Genomic DNA, 27,303 nt, shown 5'->3' on the forward strand with positions numbered 1-27,303 from the left:
TCAATAAATGTAACTGAAACAAACAACATCCTATTTTTCTGTCATTTTCATCCTTTCAGTATTTGCCTCATCATTTTCTTTAGAGCAGGGGCTAGTCCTCCTCATCCATCTTTTAGACTCATGTCCCATTGTGCCTTGTATTCTGTCAGGAATCATCAAAAATAGGATGATTGGTTTACCTATTCAAAATTGTTCTACCTCATTAAAAACAAAAGGAAAAATTACATTGATCTTCTAAATAATTCAGAATCTTCCTACAATTAAAAAAAGGAGAAATTATAAAGTATGCAAATTCATTTCAAACATAGTTCTAAATGCAAATTTTTGCGTGTTTAACTTGTTTCCAATTTAACTCTACCTAATGAAGTTAAGAAATTTTATTTTACAACACTTAATTAGAAGATTCTCCATTATTAGATAGTTATGATGTACAACTTGCTAAAAGAGTGACACTTTCCTGACATTTTCCTTTTACTCATTACTTTTCGAGTTTCCACAAATATGTACTTTACTTTTTCTGGATATTTCTTTATATGTCATTGGGAATAATCATAGATTGACTAAGACACATTAAACCTAAACAAAAGTGGTAAATCCTCCTTATCTGAAAACTGCAGAGTTTAAGTTAATACCATTTTATACTAGGACACTTGAAAGTTAAGCACACTGTTTTAGATAAAACACTAAGAAAATTAAAAGTAATCAGAAACAATGTATTTTTAAGTTGCCTTAATGGGTACTATGTTGCACCTATTAAATTTATGAAAGCCAAAATAATAATAATTTCTAGTACATATAAACATTTAGCTTAGTTTCAGTTAGTGATAATAAAAATTTCTAGAGCTATTTATGAATTAGTCTTGACAAAGTTTCAAAAGCATTAAATATATGTATATCATTACATTAAAATTTTAAGGGTCAGTATCTCTATATAGTAAATCACTTTCTGTGTTCTTCCTATTGCTTATCTTTTCTTGTGATTTTTCCATGTTGAACAGTAATTAATGATATAAATTGTAAATCCTCACAGGGCCCACTGGATGGAATGGAGGAGAGTATGGGCCATGATGTGGACCATTGTCTATGAGGTGCAGAGGTGCCCAAAGATGTACTTACCAAATCCAATGGATGTGTCATGATGATGGGAACGAGTGTTGTTGGGGGGGGAGAGGGGGGATGGGGGGGTGGGGTTGAATGGGACCTCACACATATATTTTTAATGTAATATTATTACAAAGTCAATAAAAAAAACAGATAAAAAATAAAATAAAATAGGTAGATAAAAAAAAAATAAATTATAATTTAAATAGAAAAAAGTTCCAAAACATTTAAAATATCTTAAATACTTACCTTTTAATTTCCTCTTTAATGATTTCTTTATAAAAATCAAAAAGAAAGAAAATAATTGATGCATGGAAATTTGTCCCAAATTGTTTAGAAGAGAAATATTAGGTATTGTTTAGAAAAGAAATGTTAGGTATGAACCAAAATTTCATACCTTATGAATAGCTAAGTAAATTTCAGTAGTCTAATTCCTTGGAATAAAAACAAGTTCTGGAAGAAAATGTAGAATAAAATCTATTAATTCCTAATAGTGAGGTGTTTTAAGATTTATTTATAAAATTTTCTCTCACTTCTCTTTATCAGGTAGATAAAATGAAAATGGCTAGAATCTGTTATTGCTATGCAATCCATTGATTGTGAAATAATTTTGTATCAGCGCTATGTTTCCCTTTCCTATCACTTTCTTCTCTCTTAATTAGTGGCAATAGGACCTTAAGATCTCTATAATGATGTTTTTAAGTAAGCATATCTATTCCATAAAGCTTAGTATTTGAGAAATATTCAGCAAGTAGATAGCTCTTATGGCCAGATCCTTATACTTGAACATGAAAATATGATTCTAAAGATAATTGTCCTACAGGGAAACTACACCATGAATGCAGTGTTCATCCCTAAAAATTTAAATATATATTCCCAAATTAAATGTGGCATTTTCTTCTAGAATCAGAAGAAAAATAACTGCTATAATAGCCTCATATGTCTATGTAAAAAATGTATTTGATGTTTGTTGAAGCATAATAATGTCTGTGAACAATGACAACAAAAAGTTAAAGGGGAAAGGGTCTTATTTCAACATTGCAATGATTCAGTAAGGCTTGTCAAAGAGCTGTACCTGACCTCTAGGAGCTGGATCACATGGTCTCCTGCACCACTGCTCAGCAGAACTAAAAAGACACCTTGAGCTTTTTGAAAATGCTTTCCAAATTCAGGACCTGACACTGATGAGTCAAGCATGTCCTTTTTCCTGAAGAGGCTGCCAAGCAGATCTTGAGGTCATTTCGGTCAATATACACAGTGTATGAGCAAAGAGTAGGCAGGTTCAGGATAAATATTCACTCTTGTCATATACCATCTCATTCTATTCCGTTTGCAAAGAAACAAAGAGCTTCAGCATAAATTTTGCAATTGGAAGGGAAAGCCACTTGATCTGAAGAAAAATTAATTAAAATTTTTTTTTCAGGGAAATCCATGATAGTTTTGAGCAGTTTAAATATTAAATATTTTATATTCATTTTTAATAATTACTAAATGCCAAGCAAACCTACTTTTGTGATTTATTTTAATGCCTCAAACTCCATGAACCAGATATTATAGAGAACACTGAGATTCTGGAAGAGAGAAATTCTGTGCCCAAGGTCATCATTGAACAATTCTGTGCAAGGGTAGACTACAAAAGAAAGCATTGCTGACTCTCAATATTTTTTCCCACTTATACTACTTTGCCCGACTTACTGAAAAGTTTTCTTCGAAAAGGTCAATTTTTTTTCCTGAAAGTCAAATATTAGGCCTGAGGCAAAGAGGGGGAGAAATAGTTAACACAGCAGGACTGTTTTAATCAGATCTTGCTTATTTCTAAAGCCAAGGCATAAATAACCTTTAGTTAAAAAACGAGCACAAAACGTCTGTAATGTTCTCATGGTAACTATATGAAGCAATGGGTGAAGATGAACCAGCTGTCAGCAAATTCATGACATATACCCAGTGACTGGGTTCGGGTTTGCACCTTTAAGAATTCTGGACCTGGGATCTCAGGTAAGCTTCTCGAGGTGAGCTATCACAAGGGAGAAAATTTTATCCTGTATTACCCTGGCAGAAAGAGTGGGAAAACATGAAAGCCTGTGAGTGACTTCTATAGCTTTTGCCTGTGATTTTCTTTTTCTTCTTGTTCCTGCACTGTATCTTTGCTAAAATTTTTGGCCATGAGAATACCTTTTTGCTGAATCATGGTAGTCCTTCTAGGGAATCACCAAATTAGTTGTGGCACTCTTGAAAAGAGCACAGATTAAAATATATGTTGATAAAGCAAACATTATATTGTTTAACATTTTGTTACAAAACACAACACCTCAAAATTGAGTGGCTTATTGAATAAATGAATATTCAAGAACCTTTTAAGTGTGTCTATTGTACTTCTCAAAGTCATCAATAAAGTGGAAAAATATCTCTAATTCTTGACCTCTAGTTTGATTTAATTAGATACCTTCATGCCTACGAATCTCTCAAGTTTTGAAAGTTTGATTTTCTGCTTCACTTTTTTTTCCTGACTTTTTTCCCACTTTTTAAATTTGTTAAAATATACTTCAATTACATAAATGTTACAGAGAATATATAGGAGATTCCGATATGCCCACTCTCCACACCTCTCACATTTTCCCACATTAGCAACACCTTTCATTAGTGTGGTACATTCATTGCAATTGATAAACACATTTTGGAGCATTACTGTTAAGCATGGATTATAGTTTACATTGTAGGTTACACTCTCTTGCATTTGTCTCTGTAGATTATGGCCAGCTATATAATGACCAGTATCTGTTATTATAATGTCATTCAGGATGATTCCCAATTACCCCCCCCTATTACACCTGTTTTTCTCTCTCCTACCTCAGAACATCCATGGGTCACTGCCTCCACAACAACGGTATTTCTTTCATTGCTAGAATCACAATAAGTCTATACTAGAATACTACTAAGTTTATTTTAGTCCATAGTTTGTTTCCAAATCTGGAGGACTCTGGGATGGTGATAACTACTCCACCATTAATTGAGGGGGTACTTCAATCCTATACATCTGATGGATGGGACTCTCTTGCTTACAGTTGTAGGCACTCTTGGTTCCTTGGAATGCTGTTTGTCCATCATCTCCTCCTTGTTAGTCATACTGGGTGAATCCATTGAACTGGAGAGTAGGTGTTGCAACTTCGTTGAGATTCAGGGCTCAGCTGGCACATGGATGGCCCAAAGATTTAAGTCTCTTGGATGTATGCCTATTAACTCTAGTACTAATTATAGGTTCAAAGAGAAGGACAGAAGGGCCATGAATAGGGAAACCATTGCTGAGTTTAACTCAGTCACCCTGGGAAGCATAAATATCAGATTTGGGCTCACTGGCAAAGGGCAAATTTCCTGAGCTGTCTGCCCTGGCTACGGTGTCTGAATTTTTCCATAATCCTGAGGAGCTTTGCTATTTGGAGTGCATCTACATTTGCTGTCAATGAGATTCTGTTGAGATGTGCATAAGCAATAACTCTGAGATGGCTTCCCAACTCACTTTGAAGTCTCTTAGCCATACAAACTCATTTGTCTTTAGCTCTTTATAAGCACAAAAGTCAGTTGGGATTAGATATGCAGTTAGAAGAGAGAAGTATTCCAGGAAGAAATAATTACCTGTGAGCAGTGTTAACCATGAGAGGCTCAATAAGGAAAAAGATACAGTGCAGCCAAGAACATAGAAACGTAAGTTCCCTGAGGACTGATTTCCACTGTGCAGAAAAGATGCAGAAAAAGGCCATCCAAGCCGCTTCAAACTAAGGGGTCCAGTGCACAAACAGACGTTGGGGGAAAATATTCTAAGAACACACTAAAGATATTTTCAAATATGGTGAGAAGCCTGAATATTAAAGAAGATCATAACAGCTGACTGAGGATGGATAGCCCAGCAAATGGAGTGGGCACTCATAACATGGGAAACAAGCAAAAACAAAGGAACAAAACTGTCTTGCATGTTTCTAAAACCCTTCTAAAAATTATCATAAGAGAACCAGTGAATCATGGAGTTGGAGATTTTGATTATATGTTTCCTGTCTCAAAAGTTCTGATCACTTATTCCTTTTCAGATATACCTTTCCTAAATGACTGCATTGCTTCTACATATAATTCTTAAATATAAGGTACAGTTTTATTCTAAAGAACAGTAAGTATATCTATCTTACAAGACATGTGTACTTAATAACATGTATTTTTCCCAAAGGTTTCAAGCCTTTTATAAGGAAAACTTTGTAAAATACCATTTACAGACACTTCTGCCTTTCAGCTGATGATTCACTGCAATTATACTAAAAATGTTACTATTTTTTGAGTACTGTTGCCAAAAATTGATGAAGATTTAAAAGTAGCTTGTGTGGTTCATATTCTAGCTCATTTTTACAAAGTACATGATCATGGCAGCCGACTGGATTCCTCTTCCCAAGATAATATCCTTTATGTATCTAAATGGATTGTGATTGTAAACTATAATGTGAACTGTAATCCATGCTCATCAATTGTAACAAATGTACCAAAGTAATAAGGGATGTTGTTGATGTGGGAAAGTGTGGGAGGAAGAGTAAATGTGGCATATGGAATCCCTTATATATTTCTTTAAATTTTAAAAAATTTATTGTAGTATATTACTCACACGTAAACACACATAAACAATAAGTGTATGTAATAGTTGTGAATTTACAAAACAAACATATATAACATTATAAAGGACTCTCATACCTCACCCTACCACCAATGTCTTGTATTGTTGTTAAACATTTTTGACTAATGATTAAAAAGAAAGAGCATCATCAAAATATTATACTAAGCAAAGTATTTTCCCCTAACCACCTTATTACTATTATTATCTTTATATCACTTATATATGAACATTCATAAACAATAAGTATAATAAAAGTTGTGAACTTACAAAGCAAACATGCATAACATCATACAGAGGGCCCAAAAATTGACCTTCCACCAACACCTTACACTGCCATGAGACATTTGTTACAAATTATGAAAGAATATTGTCAAAATTACTACTAATTATAGTCCTTACCTTGCATTTGGTGTATTTCCCCCTAATCCACCTTAATTTTTTTAAAAATATATTTTTATGACAGAAGTTGTAAATTTACAAAACAACTATGTATAGTCCTTACCTAATTATAGTCCTTACCTTACATTTAGTGCACTTTCCCCCAATCCACCTTATTATTATTTTTAAAATATATTTTTATGACAGAAGTTGTAAATTTTCAAAACAATCATGCACATGTGCTGAATTCCCAAACAACATCCCTCTATCAACACACCACACTGTGATAGAACATTGGTAACAGATTATAAAATAATATCATCTGATTGTTACCACATCCATAGTGTATATTTGGCATACATTTTCTATACTGCCCCATTATCAACACAGTACATCTTTGGCAGAGATGCAAGAATATTATATTATTACTGCTAACCATAGTCCATAGGTCATTCCAGTTGTATTTTTCCCATAATTCTCCACATTCCCAAAACCCTGTAATAGTGATGTACATTTGCTCTACCTCACAAAGGACACTCTTACATCTGTAGCATCAACCACAATTCTCATCCACCTCTTGGTTTACTGTGCTGTTCAGTTCCTAGATTATTCTCTAGCATTCTACCAATTGGAATTTATATCCCTAGACTACCATATTCAGCCACATCCCCATTTGTAAACTGGCTGTTACTCACTATGTGTTACCATCCCCTCTATACATTTGCACACTTTTACAGTAAAGCTAATTAGAACTGCTACATGCCTTAAACATTTGTAGTCCATCTCAGTCCTCCTCTTATCTCCTTTAAGAATCCACCACCTACTACCACGTCTTGAAGCTATTTTCCTACATTTTCTTTTAGAAGCTTTATGGTTTTGCTTTTATATTTAGGTTTTTGGTCCATTTTGAGTTAATTTTTGGATAAGATGTGAGATAGGGATCCTCTTTTATTCTTTTAATTATGGATATAATGTTCTCTCAGTACCATTTATTGAATGGGCTCTTCTGCCCAAGCTGAGTGAGTTTGACAGGCTAGTCAAAAATCATTGGACCATATATGTTAGGTTCTGTTTCTGAACTATCAATTTTGTTCCATTGGTCTATGTGTCTGTCTTTATGTCAGTACCATGCCGTTTTTACCACTGTAGCTAGGTAATATGATTTAAAGTCTGGAGATGAGAGTCCTCCAAATTCACTTTTTCCTTTTAAAGATGTTTCTGGCTATTCAGGACCCCTTACCTATCCAAATGAATTTGATAGTCATCTTTTCCATTTATTTTAAAAATGCAGGTAGAATTTTTATCAGAATTGCATTGAATCTATATGCCAATTTGAGTAGAATTGACATTTTAATGATATTTAGTTTTCCAATCCATGAGTGTGGAGTGCTCTTCCAATTATTTAGGACTTTTTTATTTCTTTTAACATTGAGTTTTAGATTTTTGAATCCCAGTGCTTTAAATCATTGGTTAAGTTTATTCCTGAATATTAGGGTTTTATGTCGTTTTATATTCACCACTCTTTTGACACTTTTGGTTTCTTTTATTGATGTAAAACATCATTTCTAGACAGTCTTCCAAGCCTTTCTCTCTGGTCATTTCTTTTTAGGCTCCAGAATGCCCTTTAGTATTTCCTGAAAATCCAGTCTCTTGGTTAGAAAATCCTTCAGTTTCTGTTTATCTATCACTATTCCAACCTCACCCTCATTTTTGAAAGATAATCTTTCCAGATATAAGATACTTGGCTGGAAGTTTTTCACTTGTAACATCCTAAATATATCATACCACTGTCTTCTTGCTTCCATGGTTTCTGGAGGGAAATCAGCCCTTAATTTTATTGGATATCCCTTATATGTTATGCATTGCTTTTCTCTTGCTGTTCTCAGAATTCTTTATTTGTTTTTGGCATTTGCATTCTGATTAGTATTTGTCTCAGAGATGGTCTATTCAGAATTTTTTGGATGAGAGTGTGTTGTGCTCCTTCGACATGGACATCTATGTCCTTCAATAGGGCAGGGGAATTTTCTACCATTTTTTCTTTAAATATTCCCTCTGCCCCATTTCTCATCTCTTCTCCTTCTGGGATACTCATGACACACATGTTTGCAAGTCTCTTGCTGTCCTTTAGTTCTCAGAAACATGGTCAACATTTTCCATTCTTTCCTTCATCTGTTCTTTTGTATGTACACTTTTAGAGGCCATTTTTTAAAGTTCACCAACCCTTTTTTTTTTGCCTCCTTAAATCTGGTATTATATAATTCCATTGTATTTTAATTTCATTTATTGCACCTTTCATTCCCTAAGATCTGCTATTTTTCTGTGTATGCTTTCAAATTCTTCTTTGTGCTCATCCAATGTCTACTTAATATCTTTCATCTCTTTAGCCATCTCACTGAATTTGTTAAAGAGATTTTTTTAATATCTATGATTAGTTTTCTCAACTCCTGTGTGCCATCTGGAGGCTTATCTTGTTCCTTTAACTGGGCCATAGCTTCCTGTTTCTCTGGTATGGTTTGTAATTTTTTGTTGGTATTTGGCGTCTCATTTACTAGAGTACTTATTCTGTGTGTAGTTTTTCTCTTTAGTTTAGGGCTTCCTGCCCTTTCTCCCTTGCTAGTTGTGCAGTAGGAGCCACGAATGCAGTTGTGGATGCTCAAGCTTCCCTCATTTTCCCAGGAAACAATGAAGCTTTTCCCAACTTTCTCCTTTGCAAGCGGTAGGGATAGAGTCACAGCTGTGTGTAATAATCCAAGTCATGCAGGCCTAGACTGTAGTTGCCCAGAGAGACTGATGAAGCTTGATGACCCTTTCTCCCCTGATTGGGAAAGGGATGGAGCTTCAGGTGTGGGCAGCAATCTACGCAGTGCAGTCCAAGATTACTATAGTTGCCCTGGTAGACTTCCTATTATTCAGTCTGTGCCATCCAAATGTACCTGCAGTTACCTCGATAGGCTGGAGCAGGGCCTGCCAGCTTCCTTTCTGCTACAGGTAGGGCTGAAGCCGAGGCTCTGCCTGCAATCTGACCTATATAGAAAAAAACTAGTCCCTACCATCACTGTGATTTTCAGTCAGCTCAACTTCCCCTCATGCTGGGGGTGGAGTCAAAATGGTAGGCTCTGGCCTCTTTCCAACTTGGACAGGTACAAACTTAAGCTCTTCTTAATGTTGTACTTTAGCCAGCCAAATTTACCAATCCTCAGATGAAGTTGGTGCCCAACCATTTCCCCCTCCCCTGTTTTTGAGAAATAAAGCTTCCAATTACAGACACAGAATAGCTCCTGGGGCAGCTTGTGCCTCTAGTGGAGGATGGATTTTGGCAACCATGGTGTGGAGCACTCTACTTATGAATCTTCTTTACAGGTGGGCAGTCTCCTCTTTCCATTCCTTTAAGGATATTGCAGAACTCTCTTCTGGCATCCTGGAGCCCCCAAACTTGTGCTTCAGATAGCTCTGAGTGATTACTAACTGTCCTGTAGAAGGAGCTGACTATAGGAGATCCTCACTCCCCCCACCATCTTGCTGGTTGTCCTCGAATCCCTTATATTTTTTATGTATCATTTATGTAATCTAACACTTCTTTAAAAATTAAAAACACTAATTAAAAAATAAATGAATTACTATTAATTGTTCTACTTACTGACCTCTATGGTCTTCCCCAAGGAAAAGATCATGTTTTTGGCTAAAGAATATTAAACTACAAACATCAACCACAAACAATCAGCCTCTCAATGAGGTAAGAAAGGTAACTCAATACAATTTATATTTTTTATATTCAACTTACTAATGAGAGGTATTTTAATATTCCAGTGATGCTTAAGACCCAAAATTGAGGAGATGGCAGCCCTTGGGGAAAAAGAAAGTGATTCCTTCCTTTCTTAGGGAAGGAAAAGCTGGGACATGGGTCAGTGATGTAGGTAGGAAGAGTAAAGGGGAATTCATTGGCAAAGTTGAGAAACTGAAAGAAAGTTCAAAGACCTAAATTCTGAAGAAAATATTTTTCAATCTAGTTAAGTACAAAAAAGAAAATTAAAAAAGTCAGAGCTCAGTAATATAAGCACACTACTTGCCACTTCTCAACTTTAATGTATTCTCACTAAAGCCATCTGTTAATTTCTTTAATAAATGGTATATCAGCTTGTATCTTTAAAATTCTCATGAGTAATTATGTAAATATTCTATGTTAACATAGGCATGCTTTGTTTACACTGACTTTATTCAAGGTCAGAAGCATTTAATTTTCCTATTAAATAATATATTCTGTCTTCCATTAGATTTAGGAATTATGTAAAATATTTAGTATTCCTCCACCTTTTCTTTGTTATTGTTCTGATGATTTGTTGGTTAGGTTGGAATTTCTAGTATATGTTGCATTTAGCTTAAAACAATTCATTCACTTTGCTTGAATAGGGATATTTATGTCACTCAAACCCTATAATATCATCTGTCAGAAAATTAGTCTAGATTAACAAATGAAATAAATTGAAATTTGCATTATGTTGAAATTTACTTAATCTACAATTTTCATATATAAAGTAGGTGTGCCTCATCATTTAGCCCAAGTGGTAGTGATTAATGTAGATTACAATAGCCACAAAGTTGTCACTCATTTTGTTTGAGTATTTGAATCAGAGAGTCACTAATCTATATGATCAAGAATGCTTAATTACTTTTCAAGAGAAGCTCAGAATCATGATCCTTTAAACCTCAAAGCATATATTTTTGCTTCTAGATCAATGTTTAATAATTTATATCTGCACCTACAGATATACTTAATTTCTCATTAAGAGTTTAAACCTGCAAGTCAACAAACATTGCTCTAGTTCTATTTCTCTTAAGCACACAGTCAATTAATTATGAGCAGTGATAACTCTGTGCTTACTATAATGTAAGATGATTTCTTCATGTGATGTTTTTTGAAGTGAATATCCTATCAGTCATGCTAAATATTCTCCCATCTTTCAGAATTTTATTAAAAGTTATGGATTTTTAACCACAAAGAGAGGTAAATGGCATTTAATGAAATCTTGCCTTGAGAAAACTACATCTAATGGTTCAGTACTCTGCATGCTCATTTGCTATTGGTAAGACTTTTTTTTAAAAGAATTGTTTTTTTTATTTATCGCTCCCCCGCCCCCTTCCCCAACCATTGTCTGCTCTCTGTGTCCATTTGCTGTGTGATCTGTGTCCACTTGAATTCTTGTCAGGCAGCACCAGGAATCTATGTCTCTTTTTGTTGCATCATCTTTGCTGCATCAGCTCTCTGTGTGTGCCGCACCGCTCCTGGGCAGGCTGTACTCGGGCAACTCTCCTTGTGGGTCACAATCCTTGTGCGGGGGACCGCTCTGCATGGCACGGCACTCCTTGCACATGGCAGCACTGCAGGTGAGCCAGCTCACCACATGGATCAGGAGGCCTTGGGTACTGAACCCTAGACCTCCTATATGGTAGGTGGACACTCTATCAGTTGAGCCACGTTTGCTTCCCTGGAAAGACCTTAAAAAAATTATTTGCCATTTGATTACATTTTGTGGATAGTGTTACCTACTCACACATACCTTCATTCTTGATGCATATGTATATGCTTATAAGTATATACATATACAGAGTTCATAAAATTATTAGAAATGTCCCTGAAATTAAAATGCAATTGACATCTTTAGGAAAATAATAATACTTCAACTATTCATTGGTTTGCTTAGTCATTCTTTCTAATGGGAATATTTTTAGCTGAAATAAAGTACCTTAATCATTTCTGTTTAATAAAACTTATGCTTTTATTTTCATGATAACAATATCTCTTTAATTAATAGACAAGTCACTAAAACTAACATACTGAATTAATATTGCCATTACTATAAATCTAATAAAACAATATTTACTAATATGTTAAAATTGCAGATGTTGTCAAATTATATTACTTTCTTCATAAATTATTGCCTAGTAAAATCTGTGGCTTTGTAAAATAAGGGTTTTTAGAAAAGCATACTACCCTTAAAGAAATACATTTTTATATATTTGGTTAATTTACATGATGTATACAGAAACGTCAAAATTTCCTTATCTTGTTTTTGTTCTAATTCAGTGATTTAGTACATTTCATTTATGACTATCTAGATATTAAATTTATATTAAACATAATAAAATTTAAAACTGCAATACTTTTAATGTATATTCCCCACATAAATGAGAAGGAGTCTAGAGTTAAAGAGGGAAGAATGAATGAAAAGGTGGAGTTGGGTCAGTTGATAAATTGTCTTGAATGAAACAATAAGAATTTTGATATTATTACATGATAAAAACATGATAAGCCTGCAAACAAATGGGAGAAGAAAAATAGGCAAAATCAACATAGAGTAAAACAAATAGGAGATAAAAAAAAAAGGGATATTCCCAATAAGACCTTTTAAGGTTGATATGTCTCCAGACATTCAGTCATTCAGAAATCTGAACTAAGGCTTAGGAGAAAAGTTTAGAATACAAATTTGAAGATCATTTGATGTCATGCTAATAATTGAAGCTATGAAAATAAGTTAAATTGTATGGAGTTTAAAGATCGGAAGCAAAACTAGAAATCTCATCATTTAAATAGAGGAATAACTAAAGAGATGAAAAACAAGTAGAGAAATAGTAAAGAGAAGATAAGTTTCAGTTAGAACAATTTTAGGAAAAACAGGAGAATAAAGGATGAGAATTTGGAAATTAAAAGGTTAAGAGAGAACTTGTGTAGCCAAAGGAGTGATGTAAGCAGTAAAGGTTGATTGCATTTTTTCAAGACTTGCAATGTTGGCAGAGACAGATGTGATGGTAATCAAATGGAAAACATTTAATTTAAGATGGGAAAAAAAAAAAAAAATATATATATATATATATATATATATTCTTTTTAGGAGATAACAGGGGATTGAACCTGGGACCTCATATAGGTGAAGCAGGCACTCAACCACTGAGCTACACCCAGTTCCAAAAATGAGACTATTTGAATTCTGCTTTAGGAAAAAAATTTTCAGTAGAGAACCATAGTGAATATGCAAAAAACAAACAAAGAAAAAGATGGGGTAGTGTTTTAAGTTTCTGTTAGTAACAGTGCAGGCTTAACCTCTGTACTAAAGAGAGATTCAAATACGGTGGCATAAACAGGATATAATTTGGTTTCCATTTTACATAACAGACCAGAGGTAAGTGAGGAGACAGGCAAGAGAAAGCAGCTCTGCAATTCTCAACTCACAGCTTCCATTTCTGAATCCAAGGTGGCCATGTAACTCTTGCCATCCCCCAGCCAATGAGAAAGGGAGCTTGAACGATTCATGAGGAAGAACCGTAAATAACACTTCTCCCTTTCATTTATAGCCTACTCATCAGAACTTAGTCCCTTGACTAAGGAACACTAGAACGTTGGAGGATTGTATCTTTTAGTGTACAGCCATACCCACTGCAGTTTTTTAAACTATGTAATAAAGGAAGAATAGCTAACAAGGGACACTTAAAAGTCTGCAATAAAGCGCAAAGGAGGACAGAAAAATTAAAAACATTTTTTGCATACAAACAGAAAGAAAGGAAGAGCTGATATTGGTAAAGAAAAGGAAATTTTTAACAAGGAAATAAATTAGGTAATCAACATGGAATAGACATATGCTTGGAGTGATTGAAAGTTTTACACAAATGAAGGCTCAAATACCACCTCTATCTGTTATTAGCTGTATGTCTTTTACAAAATTGATTAATACTAATTTAATTGAGTTTCCTTCAATATTTTAAAAAGTGATAATAATAATTACTTACAAAACTCTTAAGACTAGAGTATGTATTAAAGCAAAAGGAAAGTGGATGGTACGGTGTATTAAAATACTTCTAAAAATATAAATAATAATAATTATAATTATTATAATAATTATAGAATTGGAGATTCTGGAATTAAACTTGTAAAGTATAAGGAAGTTAGTATATAGTGTAAAGAGCTTAGCTGACAGAATATGAAATGCAAAATAATAGCTTATAATTATTTTTATAAGAGCTACATTTCTTGTTTGATTTTAGTTCTTTAAAATTAAAGTTCAGTTGGTAGAAATATAACCAATTATTAGAAAAACTAAAACTAATTTTATGCATTGCCTTTCCATTTCCTTCTTTTTTGTCTGTTATCATTACTAAATTTATCTTAATAAGGAATGATTTTAGAATAATTCTAACAGCAGTGTTTCTACCCAAGTGTCAAAACCACCATGTTTCTTTCATTGAATAGCTAGATTATTGTTTTCTTTTAATGAAACTAAATAATTAGAAAATGTAGTACACTAGTAAGTTCTGTTTAAATAAGGAACAAATGCTTTGGAAATTTAAAGAGATGAAAATGCGGAGGAGGTTACATTTGATCATTGTTAGAGCGGATAGAATTTGGAAAAAAAATAGAGTTATCTGACTAGCATCTAATGATAGTTTCTTGGAATTTCTCATTTGAATATTGGGGAAGAAATGAAAAAAGTGAAAGTGTCATATCATACCACGCCATATGGGAACTGACAATATGAATGCTAGAATCTGGAAGAAATTTTTACTGACTGCGAAGCCAAAATAACAAGTTGATAGCCCACCTATCCCAAGCAGATAGACACAGCAAGTCTAGGCATAATAAGTTAAATAGATCTTCTCATAGATATACTATCTGTTCCAGAGAACAAAGTTCTATAATAACCAAAAACCAGAGAGACCTTCTCTGCTGCATGAATATTGCTCTTCCTATCACTATTCCTGCTTTCCTTCAAAGTGAATGTTTCTCAATACACAATCAATCCAAAACCAGGATTCCTAGAAAGTAACTGTATCAGAGGTAGGATGGCATTAGCAGTGGTGCACTGCTGTATGGAGGCTGGTAACCACAAATGTGAGATGAGTGGGGCCTGAGACACAAAGGGGCATAGAAGCAGCGCTTGCTGTGAGTTGTAATTTTTCATGTACCCCATATTTGCAGATGTAGTTCTTTAGCTATGTAATGAGGTTAGTAAAAGATCCATTCTCAGACCCTAAGAGCCTGATTATAAGGATGCTTACTAGATATTAAGACTTAATTTAGGAATTGTACATATCAATTGGTGTGCACTTGTGGTCCTCAAAGACAACTCACGCCAAAGAAAAAATGAATAGAATTTTTTTTTTTAAGTTTGAACAGATATCTCTTCTTTTAACTAACCAAAATTGATATAAGCCTGGAGTCCATAAAAAAATCCTAATTCTGAAAGTTTTTAAAAAGAATCAGATATTGGTGGGGCAATGTTATCCAGAAACCTCTGAGGATTAACAAATGTCCAAAATTAATTTATCATAATTTCTGAAATGCTAGCGTGCATCTTCTCTTGATAGCTGTGTATGACTCCTGAACTCAGCCTCCGAGATTCGGGCAGTCCATCTATCTACTAGCTTTTTCATTGCCTTAAAAGTCCCATCCTGGATACAGAACTGTTTAAAATGACTCATCTCCATCCATTTACATCCACATAAACTGGATCTGCAATTGCTCTTTCTCCTGTATCTTCCTTCCTCCAACGTGTTCGTGATCTTCTTTTCCTAAATGCATACCTATTGACTCCACGCTTCAACACATTTTCATGGGGTTTCAGACATCTTGTAATTTTTTCCTTTTCTGTCTGCCTGCCTAAGGACGTTGATCTATTTTAACCAGGTCCCTCCAAAACTTGTATAATCCCATTCCTTGTATAAATCATATTGATAGGGAGCTAGATATAATCTTTGACTTGTTCAGCTTTGTTTAAACTCTGACTGATAATATTACAGAATTCCCCTGCCCTTATGTGGATGGCAGGCAAAAAGGAGAAAAATGCCAGGATAGATTAAAGATGACAGATGTAAGAAAAACTCCTGTCACTGATATCATTATACAAATATATCATGTTTTATAAGTATCTTCTTCCTCTCTTGTCTAATTCAGTGAGTAAAATTTGCAGATAGTTTGAGAATAAATAATTTAGTTGCTTTGAAACTTAAAGATTATTTTTTTAATAAGAGATTATAACTTTTTTAGAAGAGGATGTAGCTCCTCTTCTTCAGTTGTCATTTTATTTCATAAAATGGTAAGTAGCAAAATATTAAACTCTACTTTGCTTACTCGACTCTCGGTGTGACTGATACATAAGGTTTAACAGATTTTTGTCAAACTTCTAGGCTAGAAAAGCCTGTTCTTTTTTCACATATGCAGAATTAAATGCAAAAATCAATATAGCCTCTAAGAGAAACAAGTGGTTAAAACAAATGCCAACACATTCCATTCAAATTTAGCCAATCACCAATTTAAATATCAAAATAGAAGTGACAAACTTCAATTAATTTTTCCTGGCTGTCAAAGGATGATTGTAACATAAAAACTGCAAAGGCATTAAGGAGTACTCTTAAAATAAATCTGAAAGAACTGAATTTTCCATGGCTTAGCAATAAACCTAGCAACAGAAAACAAATAAGAATGTGCTTTCAAAGTTCTACACTTAGAATTTCTGAGGTGACAGAGAATATCATTAGAAAAATTTTAAAAGTGTTATATAAACTGTTTTTGATCATGATTTAGGGGGCTGAGGCTGAGACAGAGTAAGTATTAAAGAAAAAGTAGAAATAACAGCTGAATGAACAACTAAAATGTGATGTTTGATGGGAAGAAGGAATCTGCAATTGGGGAAACAAAAAGGAATTATCACTAGACTCTCACTTGCATGCAAGTGAGTGTCTTAGTTTGCTAGGGCTGTTATGGCAAATACCACACATTGCTTAGCTTAAAAAACTGAGATTTAATTATCTCATGGTATTGGAGGCTATAATGCCAATATCAAAATCTCTACTGGATCATGCTCTCTCCTGTAGGGTGTAGTGTTCTGGTCCCAGGTTTCCATAATCTTTAGGGTTCCTTGGTTTGCATCTCTTCTTCCCAGCACAGAGAAATATTTCCTTTTTAAACATTTTTTTTTTCATTTTAAAAACAATGTATTGGAATATATCATTCATGCATGAACATATATAAACAATAAGTTTATAGTAAAAGATGTGAATTTAAAAAACAAACATGTATAACATACACAGGGCTCCCATACATCACTCCACCATAAATATATTGCATTGTTGTGCAACATTCATAACAAATTGCAAAAGAGCATCATCAAAGTATTACTACAAGATATAGTCCATATCTTACATTTGGTGGATTTTCCCCCAACCCACCTTACTTTTTTGTTCATAAACCACATAATTTATATAAAGTTTACAATCAATGGCAGCAGTATAACCACCAAGCTTGTGCATTCATCACTTCAATCAATATTAGAGCATTTTCACTACTCTAAAACAAAAAACAAAAAACAAATATAAAATCCATAGTTAGCACCACTAAATACACATCCTATGATGTACTTTCACCATTTCTATCCATTTCAAAACATTTACAGACAATTTTTTACCAGTTCAGCACCGATTAAACCTCAGCTTTCCATTCTCTAATCACATTTTATTCTCTGGTCACTTATTCTAAATCTTACTTATTCTTACTAAGTCTTACTTATTCTAAGAATACTTACTCTTATTCTAGCTATTACTCCATGAATTTGCTCATTATATTTAGTTCACTATAGAAAAAACGTACAATATCTGTCCTTTTGTGTCTAGCTTGCTTCACTCAACATAATGTCCTCCAGGTTCATCCACATTGTCGCATGCTTCATGACTTCATTTTTCTTGCCACAGTATAATATTCCTTCGTGTGTATGTACCATTTGTCAGTTGATGAACACCTGTGTTGGTTTCCATCTTTTGGCAATTATGAATAATGTTGCTGTGAACATCAGTGTGCAGATGTCTTGTCTGTTCATGTCACTGCTCTCAGTTCTTTCTAGTATGTACCTAGTCACATTGCCAGGTCAGATCACACGATAGATCTGTATCTAAGTTCCTTAGGAACTGCCAAACAGACTCACAGTGGCTATCCTATTCTATATTCCCACTATTCTATATTCCCACCAACAGTGAATAAGTGTTTCTCTCTTCACATCCTCTCCAACGCTTACAGTTTTAGCTTTTGTTAATAGCAGCCATTCTAGGGGGTGTGAAATGATATCTCATTGTAGCTTTGATTTGCATTTCCACAGGGCGATCTTTTGCCTTTGTCACATGCTCTGGCTTTCTTTGCTTGCTGGTTTCTACTGACTTCTGGCTCTACTGACTACTTTGGTATTTCCTTTGCCTTATAAGGACTCCAGATTATGCACCAACATCCATTCTAATTTAATTTGGGATCTTTGAAATTAAGATTAACAAATGAATCCACATCTTAACTAATAATAACATCTTCAAAGGGCCTATTTACAAATGAGCACACACGCACAGTAATGAGGTTTAAGAGATAAATGTGTCTTTTGGTGGGTACATGATTCAATTAGAGCAGTGTGAGCATAAATGGACCTCATCCTTTCTGGATATTAAATCTGAGAAATTTATTTGACTGATATATTCACCTATGGGAAAAATATATGTTAAAGATATTCATTTTAGCATTAATGGTAGAAGCAAAAGATTAGAAACAAGCTAAATTTTCATATAATAAAAAGTCTGAGTCTTTCTCTACATACTCAAAATAATTTTAAAGTTGCATTGCTTAGAGAAGAGAAAACATATTGTAGGAGACTACTGTATAGCAATGTGATATTTGTATATACATAGACTATCTCTGGAAGAAAAAATAAAAATGAAAAGTAATTATAAGGGAGGAAAACAGGGAGGTAGGAGAGTAGAAGGGAGACTTACCTTTTACTAAATTCCTTTTAGAGTTGTTTTAATTTTTTGTCATATATGTTACATTTTGAAAAAATCTTTGGAGGTAGGATTAAATATATATGTATAAACTGAAGATTTTCTGGTATTTTCAGGGGAGCAGGTAATAATACCAGAAATTGCAGCAAGAGCCTCGCATTGCTTCTCCTAATGAGTCTGAGGCCCTAGAGGATTATTTGGAATATTTTTCTTTTTCCTCTGGTGAGGATAAAAAAAATGTGTTCCTGAAAGTCAGCAATACAAGCCTACTTGTCAGTTCTGATTCCTGCATGTGCACTTGATTGCTTCGCATAGTCAAAGGTTTGTTTAGCTGACAACTGAGATTTAAAGAAAACTTTAAAAAGGAAAACAAGCTTCAAGTTGTTGAGCTCTGTTGCCAGCTCACTGTGCTGTTTAGTCACACTTGGCTCTATGAGCCACTCAGAGAAAGGGCTTCACGTTGGCTTTCCTTTGCCTTGTCATCAGCCCCCAAACAACACTGAGCAGTGGGTGATGCAGCAATCTTCACTCCTGGTCAGCAATGAGAAAGCTCAGGTTTTAAATCTTCTCTCGTCCATGAAGCACTTGACCATCTTTTTCTGTTGGCAGGTTGCTCTCTTCTCTCTCACAGCAGAGTTTTCTGTACATTGAGTATCAGAGATTTTGTACCAAAAAAAAAAGAAAGAAAGAAAGAAAAAGAAAAAAACAAAGGAATCAATTTGAAAGTCTGACCTGGAAATTTGTGTGATAAATCAGTTTTCTACATTGTATTTCCATTGTGGTATTTTTTATTGGGTAGCCAATTCATGCTTTTTTCAATCACCTATGGTTAAGAAATTTCTATGTAACTATGGGGAGACTATAAACATATGATCTCAGAAATCACATAGTCCACCAAGAAAAATAAATAATTTCAGAAGACTCAGGGAAGATAAAACAGTTCAGAAATTATTTACAAATCACTTGCTTACAGATCTTTTGGAAATACTTGCTCTTTTTTCCTGCTTTCCACTCTAACATGCATAATAACATTTGCATCCTAATGTATATATCTCTTTTAGGTGACACACACACAGGATTTTTATGTTTCACGTCTATTTACAGTTGTTAAGGATGAAATTAGGGTTCTTGTTTCCAGGGTCACAGACATCACTTACTGGAATAGTTTTACTTGTTGAGGCAAACTTCATCTATCCTAAGCAAATGCCATCTACCTGTCTGATACATGTTTTCTGAAAGGTATTGAATTGGGCTGAGAAGATATGTTCCAAATCAGATGATGAAGTGTCAAGATTATGAGGAGACATGAAATGAGCTTTTCCTGTGTAGTTTACAAGCTAGGACACACAGCAAATATGTTGGGCTAGTCCATACCCCAGAAAAAGAAAGTTTAAGCCCCCTTCCATCAGGGCCTGAGGGACTAACCAAGTCCAAAGTAATTTATCTAATTTCAACCTCACTAAGTCATAATTTAAGTTAGAATCTACTCTTGCCCTGTCTCCCTAATGGAACCTCTGCTGACAATCTAAGCCTCACAAGCCTCCTATCTTCATTCTTAGAACTCACACTGTGCTTCCTGCCTATGTTACACAATGTAGCAATCCATAGGAAATATTACTTTCCTGAATTGCTCTCATTGTTTCCAAATACAGAAAGCAAATAATACATACTGCTCCCTTTAAGAACAGGACCTATAACTCTGATTGCACTGTTCCCCAATGTCCCCGGTATAGTGCTAGGCAATTAGAAGGAACTCAGCAAAGACGTATCCATTTGATGGAAGGGTAGTGACTAAAGAAACAGTGTCTCCATTTTTAATATATAAATGAATCAAGGTCTAAATTTTTTTTAAAGCATTCAACTTGAGTCATTAAATGAAATAAATTATCCTTTGCTCTTCCTGTAACCTTTTATTAAATTTCCATTTTTGTGACTAGTAGTGATAGAGGCTGTGGTAAAAATGGATGCAAGATTAGTTGTTCTGGGAAATGTTTATCATTTTCATAAAACGAAATTTACTTTTCCAATAAATTACTGACATTTTTAAACATCTGTCAAAAATTGTTTATGCAAGACTTTTTTGTTCCCCACCAAAGAATGTTTTGTTCATATGGAAACTACCATGCCCCACTTGGTCCCCATAGCTCTTCATCTGAATATATTCCCTTGTTTCCTTCAGATGGAAGAGGCTGAATTTCCACTCTTTCCAGCAAACCTAAGACCTTAACTGAATATTTCTCTTTCTGTTCATGTGCTGGTATTATACATAGAAAAACATCAAAAAGCACCCATAACCCTTGAAAATCAAGTATTCTTGTTAAATGTAAGAAACATACTGAATCCACTCTCACATAAGTAACTCATGTCCAAAATATTGTGAACACATGCAGTTTCATAGTAAATTTAGGGAAATTTAGAGACTAATTTGACTAAGTTTCTTGATTTTATAACATATTGATTTTGGGATCCCCTGTATTTTACATTCTTATAACAACTGCTATTTCTACTTTTGTGTTACATACACATATATATGTATGTATATTTATTTATTTATATTATATGTATATTTGGATTACATTTTGATTTGTACATTTCATTATTAATGAATATTTTCCTTGCTATTCTCCATGAAAGCATGGTCTATACTTGTGTTTGTACTTCTGTATCCTCAGTGTTTAATAGTTACTTACAAATAATCAGAACTCCATATATATTTGTTCAAAAGTTAATGAACAAATTAAGAAAAAATAAACATAATAGGTACTCTATGGCCGGCAACACACAAATTAGAATCTCTTAGAAAACTACCAGTTCAAGTCTTGGTGAACTAGCACATATTAGACTAACCTTTGGTTATTAACAACTGTAAAAACTGGACAAAGCATGCTTAAGGATTCCTTACAAGCATTGGATAGCACACAATGCAGAGGGAAAAGAATCATTTTCCCTTTCTCTTTAAGGAGATTTTCCAAACCATAATTCAAGGAAATTGAACCCAAGCAAGGACTAGAAAGAGGAAGCATACATTGTATATGGGTTGCCAAGATTACCTGGATTTGGGATCACAATACTGAGAAGGAGAAAGTTACAGAAAAGGAAGAATAAAAATTTGAATAAGTGTTCACGCCAGGTCATTAACCACCTCCTAAGCTGTTCACATGTTTCTGGAAGGACTAACAGAGAAAAGTGCTGAAGGCTGAAGGCAGAGAAGGTCTTAGTGCTGGAAGACATTGAAGTTTAAATTCATCTGGAGTAGAGAGGGCTTTGCAGAAGCAACTGGCTTTCAGATGAGACTTCAGAAAGGTGATGTCCTAAGCACAAGGGCAACACACTGGAAATAAGGGCTACACCTTAGGAATAAGAATAAAACTAATATAGAACCACTGTAACAAAATCTAAAACCAACTTACGACAGACTCAGAATATACTACCAATAATTTCCCTATATGACAGAACAGATTTTAACATTCTTAAAGGAAGATATGATGACCCAGTACTTCAATATCTAGTTATTCATAATGTGCAAAATATGATACAAAATGATGAGGCATGAGAAGAATCAGAAAAGTAACTGATGAGAGAGAAAGAAGGCAAGAGAGGCAAACACAGTGAAGATTCAGACTCAGTTAGAAGACAAGGGCCACAAAGTGACTGCAAATGGCATGTCAAAGGTGGAGGAATTCACCAAAAATGAAACAAATAAACATTTTAGAACTGTAAAATGCGATATTTAAGTACCCAGTAGATGGATTCACAGAAGACTGGACGTATCAGAAAGCAGGATTAGTAAATTCCGAGACAGGTCAATAGAAAATTCCCAAACTGAAGTACAATAAAAGGAGGAAAACAAAGAATGAGAAAAAGGAGAACAGATTCAAAGAGAGATACGTGACAAAATCAGAGGGTTTCATACATAAGTGTAAAAAGTATATATAAAGATAAATTATTACAAGCATACAGAGAAGAGACGACATGTATAAGAATATTCACAGAGGATTTGCTCAAAATAGTCCCAAACTGGAAATCACCCAAAAATCTGTCAGCATGGAATGGATACACAAAATGTATCAAATTCATTAGGTAAATACTACTCATCCTTTAAAGAGAGGATTGTGAATATACAGAACAATATGTATTAATCTCAGCAGATTTAAAAAGAAATCTTCAGTATTTCAACAAAAGCAGCTAGAATCGAAAGGGCACATGCTTTATGATTTGGTTTATATGAAGTTCAAGATCAGTGAAATGAAACAAAGTTTGTAGAAGTAAGAATAATAGTTCTTATTCAATATCTAAGGTGATATTGCCTGGGAAGGACAATAGGGAATTATCTGAGGTTATAAAAATATCCATATATTGACTTGGAGTGCTTTTTTTTCTCTCCTTGTTGATTTATTCTAATTATATTATAGTCTAAGATTGTTCAAGGAATAGTATTAAAAATTTCTATGGATAATTAAATTCAGTACCATACAGTATGATGTTAATGATTATTAATGTTTACTTTTTCCCTCTAATTTGTATTGTGTGATGCCATTTTACAGGAAGAGTTTCTAGAGGAATGTGGTGCTTAGCTAGGAAACAATCTATTCCAGCTCGAGCCCCCTTGCAAGAGGCAAGGATACTCTGAATGCTGTCTTCTAGAAGCCATCTAATGGGGAGAGAAAAACAATAGCTCAGGGACACATACATAAGTGGGACAATTGCTCAGTGTCATAAATGGTAAAAAGGAAATAAGTAAGGAGATGAGAAAGATAGGAAGTTGGAGTGAACTCCTTAACCTAGAGTGGGCAGGATTTGACATTTTAGGCTAAAAATAGTGAAAAGAAAGGAAAAAAGAATCTAGCCATGGGCAGATCTACGCGTTGCCATTTGTGAAAAGAACATGTAGACTCTTCCTTTTCTAAAATTGTTACTCTGCTGACTTGCTATGAAATCACATTGTTTTTTTTTTTATTGACCATAAAATTTCCCTATTTCCTCATTCATTACTCTCTCTTCCTTTTCCTATTCTTCCAATTCTTTCATTGAAAAGGCAGTCCCAGAAGCTTTCATATGGCACCCAAGAAGTTCCAGTTCTAACACATACTCTGTGATTTTGATTCTGGGGGTCTTCACATAGTACAATTAGAAAAATATATATATATTTTTCTATAACATATGCTATGATTAGCTTCTCAGGTTCTTCTCTTTGTGTTGATTTATGAGACACTGAGAATTTAAATATATTTCTATGCAGAATCAGTTTTAACTTTAAGGTTTTTAATTTAATTGGTATAACTTTCAGGATCCTAATCTCATTTACAAGTATTGATGATGTCTCACTGTTGCTCTTGTTTTCTCAGTGTTTTCCCTGCAAGCACTTGAAACGCTTTTAACTGAAGAAATAGACCTCACACTTGAATGTAAATGGGCTTAGATCCACAACAGAAACTCAATTTGATAGTTTCCCTTCTTTCTTTCCTCCTTTCCAAAAGCTACCAATTCTTCAGAATTTTAGATTTTTAAATGTACAGTGCATATCCTGACACATTCATGAGACTTTTTCTATTATGGCATAAAGTTACCTTTTATGCATTCCAATAGCATTAGAAAAATTATATCTTATACTTTGTCATTACTTTAGAGATTACTTTTTCCAACCCATATATTTGAGAAAACTGGAAACAAGCAGATTAAAAATAATCCCTCACAAAACAGCAAATTAATGTCACACTGCATTAAAAGGCCATGCTCTCTAATTCATGATGGAGAACCTCTAAACACAGCTATACATACTTACAACAGCTTCTAATTAATAAACAGTCAAATATTTCCTGTTATTGTTAATTTTTTTTCTTCTTTTAAATATTTAAATTCTTCTTAACCTAGATTATCAATTTCTTCACAATAGACATCATGGTTTAAATTTCCTTTTAAATCCCTAGTTCAGTTTGTCAAAAGACTGCCATTGCAAAAACCAGGAAAGTTTGGCTTTTATGAAGTGAATTTATTTGGGGTAAAAGCTTACACTTCCAAGGCTGTGAAAAGTCCAACTCAAGGTACCATAAAAGGTGCTTTCTCATCAAAGTCAGCTGCCCCGTGGTAAAGCAAGATGGCCTCTGATATCTGCCAAGGTCTCAGCTTTTCCCTCCAGGCTCACCCCATCTTGGAGTCCAGTCCCCAGAACTCAGCTATGTGCAACCAGACATAGGGCTTGTCTTTTTCTGGACTTCTCTCTTGGTCTTGGCTGCTCTGCTTTCTTCCCAAGTTTAGCTGTGAGCTATAGGCATATGTTCCATTTATCCCCGAGGTTCAACTCATTGAGCCTCTTGGAGGCTTCTCTCCTTACAGCTCAGCTGTGGGTGAAATTGGAGTCCTTTCTTTCACATGGCAGTATCAAATATGGTGGTTCCCTTTTCCTGTGTCTCCATTTTCATCAGACTCAGCAAGAGGGCAGAGACTCAACCTGAGTCATGCCTCAGTGAAGTAGTCTAATTAAAAGGGTCTCTCACACACAGGAATGGATTATTTCAGAAACATAATCTTTGTCCTTTTGGTATTCATAAAATAATTTCAAACTGCCACAATCCCCCTCAGAAGCTACTATCATAGGGCATTACAGTGATTTTAATATTGCATTTCTTATTTCTTTTTCCAATAACGTAATGTATAACTATGTGCATGAAAGAGTAAATCCATGTATTTGGAAAGACCAGAAAGGGGGAAAATGGTCTGGGGGGGAAAAGCAACCAAAGCAAGCAAAATGAGTCTCCATGGTAACACGAAGTTCAGTTTGTCATTCCCCTGGTTTCTGGCATTTCTCATATGTTCAGGATGCAGATTGCCATCTAGTGGTTACATTTTTAAATCTCACCATTTCAAGGTTAGCTTCCAAATAAACAAAAGAAATATGTTCTTTTTTTAATGGGCCCCCCTGCAGTTCTGGAATAGAGTTGGAGCTTGTTTTTAAAAATTTGTAGTTTGAAGATTTGCCATTTAGGGAATTGCTGTTTGCTTTGCTGTGTTTAAAATAAGATGCTCATGTAGAAATAGGCATATGTAAAATTTTACATTTATTAATAATAGGTGCAAAATGTGTAAAATTTTAAATTTATTGAATACACAGAGATCAATTCACATGAAGAAATATGTGTGGAACTTTATTTCCAAATCATTCATTATGATTTTTTTCATTTTTTTCTACCAAAAAAAGAGAAAATAAGAAATGCCATGGTTTTCTTTGTGGTCTTTATTTTCATTTTAGTCTTAATGACAACAGTATCTAATTATTAAATAAATTTGATTATATAAATATATATATTGCAATAGAGTGGAGTTATTTCATAACCCTAGATCTTACAAAGACCTCAAACTATTTTAAATAAATATGTATGGTATGTGCAAGTCTTTTCAATAAGTCAAATTTTCATAGTCGGTTGAAAAGCAATACCATATCATCCCAACAATGCTCTTCCAGATTTCTGTCTACTAATATCTAAATACCAACAATAGAACCCAAGAATTATTTGCAAAATCCTTTTACTGAGAGAAAAAAAATGGCTCTCTTCTTTATTTCTGTGTCTGGAGTTTCCATTCTAACTACCTCAGTGAAGAAAACTCTCCTCTATAACTCCTGACCCATCTCAAGCATTCATTTGCACAAAGCCTCAAAGAGTAATGAGCAAACTAGCACACTTGTTTCAGTGGTTCTCAACTCTGGCTGCAAACTGGAAACAACTCGGGAGGCTTTAAAATCTTCTGATGACTGTGGTCCTTCAGAGATTCCATTTAATTGATCTGGGATGAAGACCAAATTGAGTATTAAAAACATTTCTAGGTGAGTTTAATGTGCTGCTGTATCTTAGTCCTTTCATTTTTTATTAAAATATCTGCCCTTCACTTCAAAATATGCTCCTTAAATGAAGAAGTATTGAGAAGTATTGTTGTAATATCAACTTTGGCCTTGCTTTTTTTTTTCTTTATCAAAAACACTTAACATACTGCTGATATATATTTGGCATTAATGAACATGTATTGGATTGTGCTTACTAAAGATATGGACAGGAATTGATGGATGATGATTGGGTAGTGTTTAGGACAGAGAATTATTTGGGAAATGTGACGAGAAGCTATAAGTTCTGGTGTTCTGACACAGGTAAAGATGAGCTTAGTTACAGTCAGGAATATTTGTCAGAGATAAACAGAAAGCAGGGATTCTTAGATAATTTGTTTTACTAGGTAAATTTCAAGGTCAAAGAAACAAAGAAGGAAATAATGTTAAATTCTGTGTCCTTGGCTTTCCCTAATTAATACTAATTTGTGCATAGAACTGTGTGGTACGAGACTGTGCACTCTTTCACTTCAGTTTCTTTCACCAAAGACAGTGAAGAGACACAACA

This window comes from Dasypus novemcinctus, chromosome 2, assembly GCF_030445035.2.
Source record: "Dasypus novemcinctus isolate mDasNov1 chromosome 2, mDasNov1.1.hap2, whole genome shotgun sequence".
Taxonomy (NCBI): Eukaryota; Metazoa; Chordata; class Mammalia; order Cingulata; family Dasypodidae; genus Dasypus; species Dasypus novemcinctus.